At 44.0% G+C, this 8,640-nt stretch overlaps 1 long non-coding RNA gene across 2 annotated transcripts in view; it reads right to left on the bottom strand.

The window, feature by feature from the left end:
- Positions 1–6,790: 6,790 nt before the first annotated feature.
- LOC113651258 overlaps positions 6,791–8,640 on the bottom strand; it is a 64,346-nt gene continuing 62,496 nt past the window's right edge. Inside the window, exon 5 of one of the 2 annotated variants that reach the window (XR_007137779.1) lies at positions 6,791–6,913. This is a non-coding gene — a long non-coding RNA (uncharacterized LOC113651258). The remainder of the gene's footprint in view (positions 6,914–8,640) is intronic. The other variant, XR_007137780.1, reaches the window with a different exon arrangement.

Below are 8,640 nucleotides of genomic sequence, written 5' to 3'. Positions count from 1 at the left end.
TCTGGAAACACCTCCCTAACCTCCTCCATGTCTCTGACTCTGACTTCTGCAAAATCGATCAGAAAGAGATTCTCTTCGCCTAGACGACTTTTCAGACACCTTAATAAGTTTCAACTGTACGGAAAAAAAATTTAGTGAAGTAAAAATAGGACCTTCCCACTTTCAAGTGCACTTTAGAAGTGCTTGAAAGCAGAGACGGCAGGAGGTTCAGGTTCTCTATTGATCAGGGAAGTAAGTGATGATAAAAGAGCTGGGACAGGCATGTGCACACACACACACAAACACACACCACACACACACAAACACACACAAACAAACACACACCACACACAAACACACACACCACACACAAACAAACACCACACACAAACACACACCACACACACCACACACACACAAATACACACACACACCCACACACATATACACAAACACACACAACACATATACACACACACACACACACACACACACACACACACACACACACACACACACACACACACACACCACACATATACACACACCCACACACATATACACACACACACCCACACATACACACACACACCCACACACACACACACACACACCCACACACATATACACACACACATATACACACACACACACCCACACAACACACACACCACTCACACACACCCACCAACAACACACACACACCCACCCCACACACACACACACCACACCCACAACACACACACCCACACACACACCACCACACATACACACACACCCACATCACACACACCACACACACACCACCCACCAGCACACATCACACACCACACATACACACACACACACACCCACACACACATACACACACACACACACCACACCACACCCCCACACACACACACCCTACACACACACACACACACGACACACACACCACACACTCACACCCTCACACCACACACACCACACACGCACACACACACCACACCACACACACACAGCACAACACACACCACACCCACACACACACACTCACACACACACACACACACACGTGCACAACTGATCCACGTACAATATGCTTGAGGGGGTAAAAACTTTTGCAAACCACCCAACAGTATGAGCTGCGGTCAATACAAAGTGAATTAGGTTTAGCTGATAAGAGAGCCACTGTGTGTAGATGGCATCCTGTACTGTAAACCCTGTAAACATCTATGTATGGCATCCTGTACTGTAAACCCTGTAAACATCTATGTATGGCATCCTGTAGTGTAAACCCTGTAAACATCTATGTATGGCATCCTGTACTGTAAACCCTGTAAACATCTATGTAGGCAATCCTGTACTGTGTAGCCTGTAAACATCGTATGTATGGCATCCTGTACTGTGTATCCTGTAAACATCATATGTATGGCATCCTGTACTGTAAAACCCTGTTAAAAAACAAAAAAAATTCTATGTATGGCAATCCTGTAACTGTGTATTCTGTAAAACATCTATGTTATGAGCAATCCTGTAACTGTAAACCCTGTAAACATCTATGGTATGGTCATCCTGGAACTGTAAACCCTGTAAACAATCTATGTATAAACGACATCCATTGTACTGTGTATTCTGTAAACCATCTATGTATGGCATCCTGTACTGTAAACCCTGTAAACATCTATGTATGGCAAGCCTGTACTGTAAACCCTGTAAACATCTATGTATGCATCCTGTACTGTAAACCCTGTAAACATCTATGTATGGCATCCTGTACTGTAACCCTGTAAACATCTATGTATGGCATCCTGTACTGTGTATCCTGTAAACATCTGTGTATGGCTATGGCAATCCTGTACTGTGTATCCTGTAAACATCTATGTATGGCATCCTGTACTGTAAACCCTGTAAACATCTATGTAATGGCATCCTGTACTGTAAACCCTGTAAACATCTATGTATGGCATCCTGTACTGTGTATTCTGTAAAACATCTATGTATGGCATCCTGTACTGTAAACCCTGTAAACATCTATGTATGGCATCCTGTACTGTAAACACTGTAAACATCTTGTATGGCATCCTGTACTGTAAAACCCTGTAAACATCTATGTATGGCATCCTGTACTGTAAACCCTGTAAACATCTATGTATGGCATCCTGTACTGTAAACCCTGTAAACATCTATGTATGGCATCCTGTACTGTGTATTCTGTAAACATCTATGTATGGCATCCTGTACTGTAAACCCTGTAAACATCTATGTATGGCATCCTGTACTGTAAACCCTGTAAACATCTATGTATGGCATCCTGTACTGTAAACCCTGTAAACATCTATGTATGGCATCCTGTATTGTGTATCCTGTAAACATCTATGTATGGCATCCTGTACTGTGTATCCTGTAAACATCTATGTATGGCATCCTGTACTGTGTATTCTGTAAACATCTATGTATGGCATCCTGTACTGTAAACCCTGTAAACATCTATGTATGGCATCCTGTACTGTGTATCCTGTAAACATCTATGTATGGCATCCTGTACTGTAAACCCTGTAAACATCTATGTATGGCATCCTGTACTGTAAACCCTGTAAACATCTATGACGAGAGAAGATTTAGAGCGAGCAGGTTTTATAAGGATGGATGGGTTTTACAGTAAAGAAGGGAGCGGGTTTTTAACCTCCACCGCCTGCCTCCAACTGTTCAAAGCGAAGCTGCAGCTGTTCTTAAAGAATCACACAGTGTCCCGACAGCAAATGTTCAGTGTGTGGGACAAGTAGATTCTTTCTTTCTTTCTTTCTTTCTTTCTTTCTTTCTTTCTTTCTTTCTTTCTTTCTTTCTGTAAAAATCCATTTTTTTGCGTTACACTTCTAATTTACGTTATAGTGTAAGTATTCTTTAACCATATTCATTATCATAATTATGGATATGCAATATTGGTTGATGTTTTTGAACATGTAACAAGGAACGTCATTGAAAAGAAAATAACATAACAGCCATTACCTCATCCATGGTTAAACCAACTAATAAAATACCATTGTGAACATTATGAACCCCACCACCACCCGTCCTTGTTGGAGGACACTGTTAACCATAACATAACCATATTTCACTTGGAAGAAGATAAATGCTTCCACACAGAACTTGAGCAAGTTTTTTTGGCTGGTGGAGGACCAAGAGATGGCTCAGCAGCAGCCACACTCTTTTCTATTTGGTTGCCCAAATCCATGTGAGGAGTTTCAACTAAGTTAATGAGAGACGGGAAGCTACAGTATGCTAAGGTTAACTAGCTTATAGCCTACATTTTGCTGTCTGCAAAAGACAGAATGCTTGTGTAGTTGTGTCGAATTGTAAGCACTTGTGGGAGCTATATGGTAAGTTTAAGTTACTCTGTCAACAGCCTATTGTCTAAATAACCGTGCTAACAGAGCTATGTAAACAGAGCGAACATGAGAGCACCCAACTGCAGACATCAATAATGCAGCGTAATGGAATAATCTCCCGATCAAACTCCGCTTCCCGAAAGTTATAAACTGCCTCCGGAACCCAGTTAAGGTACAAAAATCTATTAAACAAAAGTAGTGATGCAGTGAAGTCTTTTTTCGCTCAGCCGAGCCTTATCTGTTGCTGTGTGGAGCAGCCGTGTCAGTCACCTCTTTTACCCCCCACCCCCCGACTCCTGAATGTCACTCACTCACTCACTCACTCACTCATGTGGGAATGCACTGCGGTATGAGAAAATGCAGCTTTTTGATATAAAGTTTTTCTTGTTCCCGAATACAAATAGCAAACTAACACCGACCGTTCTTGTGGTTATATAATCTTTATGTGGATTCTCTACCAACAAGTGTTTTCCTTAAATCGCAGTTACCAAGAAACGATAAAGACAGAGCTTATAGAACCCCCCGAGAAACAATTAACGCCGTAGCATCCGAACACCAATCAGAATTGAGAACTCTACAGGTGAAAAGGTTAGCAACTGACCGACGATCTTCATAGGATCGATGTAGTAAGTGAACGACTTCTTCTCTCGTACCGTAGGGCAGAAGGTTCCGTGTTCCTTACCCGAGCGTGTGTTTGTGAGGTCGAACCCTCGTCTCACATGCCCTGCGCTGAGCCCAGCCTTTTTAGCTACAAGCAATAGCTCCTGGGAGCGATCCCTGAGATGTGTGTTACTACTGCCTATTTGTTCTGTGATATTCGTCCTGAATCTACTGAAGAGCGGCTGATATGATAAGGTCACGACTTCGTTTCCCAGCAAAAAAAATAATACACACAAAAACCCATCCTGGCTGCAGGTTGGTGAGATCTGCACTTAGATGTGATCACGGTGCTATCAACGGTCTTATCCAATCAGATTCTGTCTGATTCCTCATTCAGTATGATGATGTTTCTTCTTCATCTTTCATCTCCGCTTCCTTGCCAAGTGATAGACATGATATATATCGGTTTATTTAAATATACCTGCTGTAAGATTAGACTATGTCCCCACCCAGCATGGGCTGCATCACAAAGCTACTTTACTGCTTGACCAAACATCCCCTGCCCTCAGTTTTGCGACCTCTGACCTCTCACCTTCTGCAGAAGGTCGATCCTCCTGCTGCTTGCACTGAGGACGGCCAGGGCCTGTTCATGTTCCACTCTACTGCGGCCCCGCGCCTCTCAGCAGCCTCCACGCATATGCTTCAGGACAGATTGGGGTGGGGGAGAGAGAGAGAGAGAGAGAGACAGAGAGAGAGAGAGAGAGAGAGAAGAGAGAGAGGGGAGGGAAGACAGAGAGAATAGAGAGAAAGAGAGAGGGGGGTGCCAGGGGGGAGCAAGAGAGAAGAGAAAAGAGAGAGGGGGAAAGATGAGAGAGAGAGAGGATAGATAGAGCTATATAGAGAGATAGATTGATTCAACCATAAAAGGATAGCAAATAGAGAGTCAAAGAGAGAAACAGAAGAGGGAAAGGGGTTCAAAACATAGAATAGAGAGAGAGAGGAGGAGAGAGAGATAGACAGTCGAGAGAGATAGACAGAGAGAGTAGAAAGAGAGGGGGACAGGTAGAGCAAAGAGAGAGAGAGAGAGAGAGAGATAGAGAAGAGAGGGGACAGAGAGATGAGGACGAGAAGACAAGGCAGATAGAGGAGAGAGGAGAGAGAGAGAGAGCAGTCAGAGAGAGAGAAGACAGAGAGATAAAGAAAGAGAGGGGGGGGACAAGAGGGGAGCAAGATAGAGAGAGAGAGAGAGATAGAGAGAGAGAGAGAGCATAGCGATAGATGAAAGAGACGAAGACAACGGCAGAGAGAGAGAGAGAGAGAGAGAGAGAGAGAGAGAGAGAGATGTCAGCAGGTGAACAACAGTCACGGATTTGAGGAACAATGAGAAAAAGATGAACAAACAGAAAGAATGATGAGAATAAAAATGGAGCAGGTGACAGAGAAGACAAATAGCTCTTTCTCTTGGTGAGTCAATGATGATAAAGTGATTCTTAACCCACACACTAAGAGCATTTCCAGTCCTCCTGAAACGCCAGCGGAATCGTCTCCAAACTCCTATGACTGTATCTCCATCATCCCATCTACATCTGCCGCTTAAACCTGTTCACATCACGCACTCATCCGTCTCTCTGCGTCCCACAGGAGAGGAGGAGAAGATGCTCGAGCTCTCTTCAAAGCTCTCTATCATAACCAGGATTGCTGCTCTAATGGTTAGACGCTTATTACCACCTACTGAGTCGAATTAGAGTCGAATTCAGGAACAGATTAGCATTACGCTCTGGGGGTTAGATTTGCTAAATGCTAGGACACGTCCGGAGGAACAGTTCTGTCCCGCAAAAAAATACACAAAAGCTAATCTACAAATTTTCCTATTTGCTGTAATTACAGTCATTTAGCAAAGACAAGGTTAATAAGTAATTAAGGCTAATGGGCATCTTTGGCAAAAATCGATCTATCTATTATCGATTTTTGCGCTGGTTATCCAAGATGGCTGCCATCATAACCGTATAGCGTTATAGCGTTTAGCTACATGCCGACGTTTCGCTCGCTTCCAGATAATTTTACGTGAAAGTTCTGGTTCATAATTTTAAACTCCACTGATCTTTCGACACAGATGTCGTTTAAAAAATATATTACAATTAAAACAGATTGAATTAAATCCGGGGGTCACGTTGGCTTAGTGGTTAGCACGTTCGCCTCACACCTCCAGGGTCGGGGGTTCGACTCCCGCCTCTGCCTTGTGTGTGTGGAGTTTGCATGTTCTCCCCGTGCCTCGGGGGTTTCCTCCGGGTACTCCGGTTTCCTCCCCCGGTCCAAAGACATGCATGGTAGGTTGATTGGCAACTCTGGAAAATTGTCCGTAGTGTGTGTGTGTGTGTGTGTGTGTGTGTGTGTGTGTGTGAATGAGAGTGTGTGTGTGCCCTGTGATGGGTTGGCACTCCGTCCAGGGTGTATCCTGTAGTTCAGATAAGTGGTATCTATACTTTCATTTAAATGAATTTAGATTTTTTTATGTATTTATTTTCACTTATTACTCCTTAAAAACAGATGTGGATTAAAGTCTAGGAGATGTGACACAGGTTAGATGATCTCAGGATCACCAGGGACGACTGGAACATAGTTAGCACTGCTAGTAGAGCTGATTTCATTACCGGATGTGACGTGTAAGATGTTTGATTATTTTTAGACTCACCTAACGAGATATTTTGGTGCTATGTGGAACAATGGAGACAGAAGCCAATAAGCAAAAAAAAAAAACCCCTCTGGAGATCAGGGCTGCTGTTAGACAAAACTAATCAACATCCTTCTGACCGATCAGAGACGTAGTGGACGGTTCTTACCTTCAGCACCTGCTCTAGGTTCTCCAGCTTGGCTTGGAGCTGAGTCCTCTCCCACAGAGCACAATCTCTCTCCACAGTCACTGCACACAGAGCCTCCCACAGGCACTCATACTCATACTTCACCTGCTGAGAGAGAGAGAGAGAGAGAGAGAGAGAGAGAGAGAGAGAGAGAGAGAGAGAGAGCGGTGAGTAGAGAGAGGAGAGAGTTGAGAGTGAGTGCCGTGAGTAGCGCTCTTTCTTATTACAGAGGAAATGGAAATGAAAGAGAGAGAGAGAGAGAGAGAGAGAGAGAGAGAGAGCAGAGATAGCGATAAAGGGTGAGAGCTGGAGAGAGGAAAAACAGATATATATATAGAGAGAAGAGAAGAGAGAGAGAGAGAGAGAGAAAGAAAGAGATTTATAGAGAGAGACCAGATAGAGAAAGATGGAAAGGGGGAGAGCTGAGAAAGAGGAAAATGGAAAGAGAGAGACCAGACAGAGAGAGATGGAGAGGGGGAGAGCTGGGAACGAGCAAAATGGAAAGAGAGAGACCAGACAGAGAGATAAAGAGAGAGTTAGATAGAAAAAAAGTGATATCTAAAGAGAGGGGTAAGAGAGTGAGAGTGGGGGCAGATATACAGAGAGAGACAGATTGAGAGAGGTGAAGAGAGAGAAAGAGAGAGAGAAAGAGCGAGAGAAAAGCAATATAGAGATAGAGAGTAAAAGCTATAAAGGTGAGGGTTAATATTGCTCAAATTGGCCCTTGTTCTTCTCATCACTCCGTCCTTTCACTAAATCGCTCTCTGGACTCTGACAGAGTGATGGCATTTCCCTCGTGTCAAAAGGAGACCGAGGATGCTTTCATATCTGTAGTTCGGTTCATTTGGTCCGGACCAAAAGCAAAAAATGATACCTTGTAGTTTTTTATCAGTTTTTGGTTCCTTTTCACACCACACCGATCGTTCTGTTCCGCACCAGTCGAAACGAACCAACATGCAGTCATGTGATAACATCCACATCACTCATTGGCCACATGTCTTCGAGCGTATTTCCTAAACTGCTTCTCGATTGGTCAGAATAAACGTGCGGGAAATTTCAACGAAACTCCGGAAGTAAAAAAAAAGAGGAAAATACAGCATACAGTACACCATGGAGAGACGACCGCGCGCTGCGATTATGTTCGTGGTTGTAATCGACTACATCGCTCGTATACAGCATTCTATGCAAAGTCTTCATTTTCAGAACGAAGCGCAGATGCGGCTTGAAAACGCAAACGGCGAAGTCGCATCGCGAGACACTTCAGGAGGCGGCGAGCTTTACTTTTGCGAAACTGTGACATACTCATCTTCCGAAAATATTGCCAGCGACCCACTACGGCAGCTGGTTTAGTCCAAAATGTGCAATACTTTTCGCAGTCAGGTCTATTCGATCTCGGACCGTGTTCTCACCACAAACAAACCGTACCAGAGTTCGTTTGGAAGCGTATCGAGACCACCTCCTCAAGGAGGTCTCGGTACGCTTGTTTGGTCCGTTTTGGTGCGCACCAGAGTTCGATCGCTGCATTCTCACCTGCCCAAACGAACCGCACCAAATTAGCGATCGAACTCTGGTACGATTCAACCGAACTAAACAAGGCAGGTGTGAAAGCACCCTAAGAGAAAAAGAAATCCCCCCAGTTTGTCCTCACCACAGAGGGATTTCACAGGTGAGACTGGCGGCTGAAAGGTGGGGCAGTGAGATCAGAAAATATGAAAGGATTATATGTATTACATCAAAGGTGAAGAATGCTGGGCAGTTTATCTGAAGGGTGGCTACACTGAGCCTTTATAACACAAGCATAAGCATGGCATAAAGCAGGGGTGTCAAACTCT

The sequence above is a fragment of the Tachysurus fulvidraco genome, chromosome 14, assembly GCF_022655615.1.
Source record: "Tachysurus fulvidraco isolate hzauxx_2018 chromosome 14, HZAU_PFXX_2.0, whole genome shotgun sequence".
NCBI lineage: Eukaryota > Metazoa > Chordata > Actinopteri > Siluriformes > Bagridae > Tachysurus > Tachysurus fulvidraco.
The sequence above is the reverse complement of the archived record's forward strand: the minus strand, read 5'-3'. Positions and strand labels throughout refer to the sequence as shown.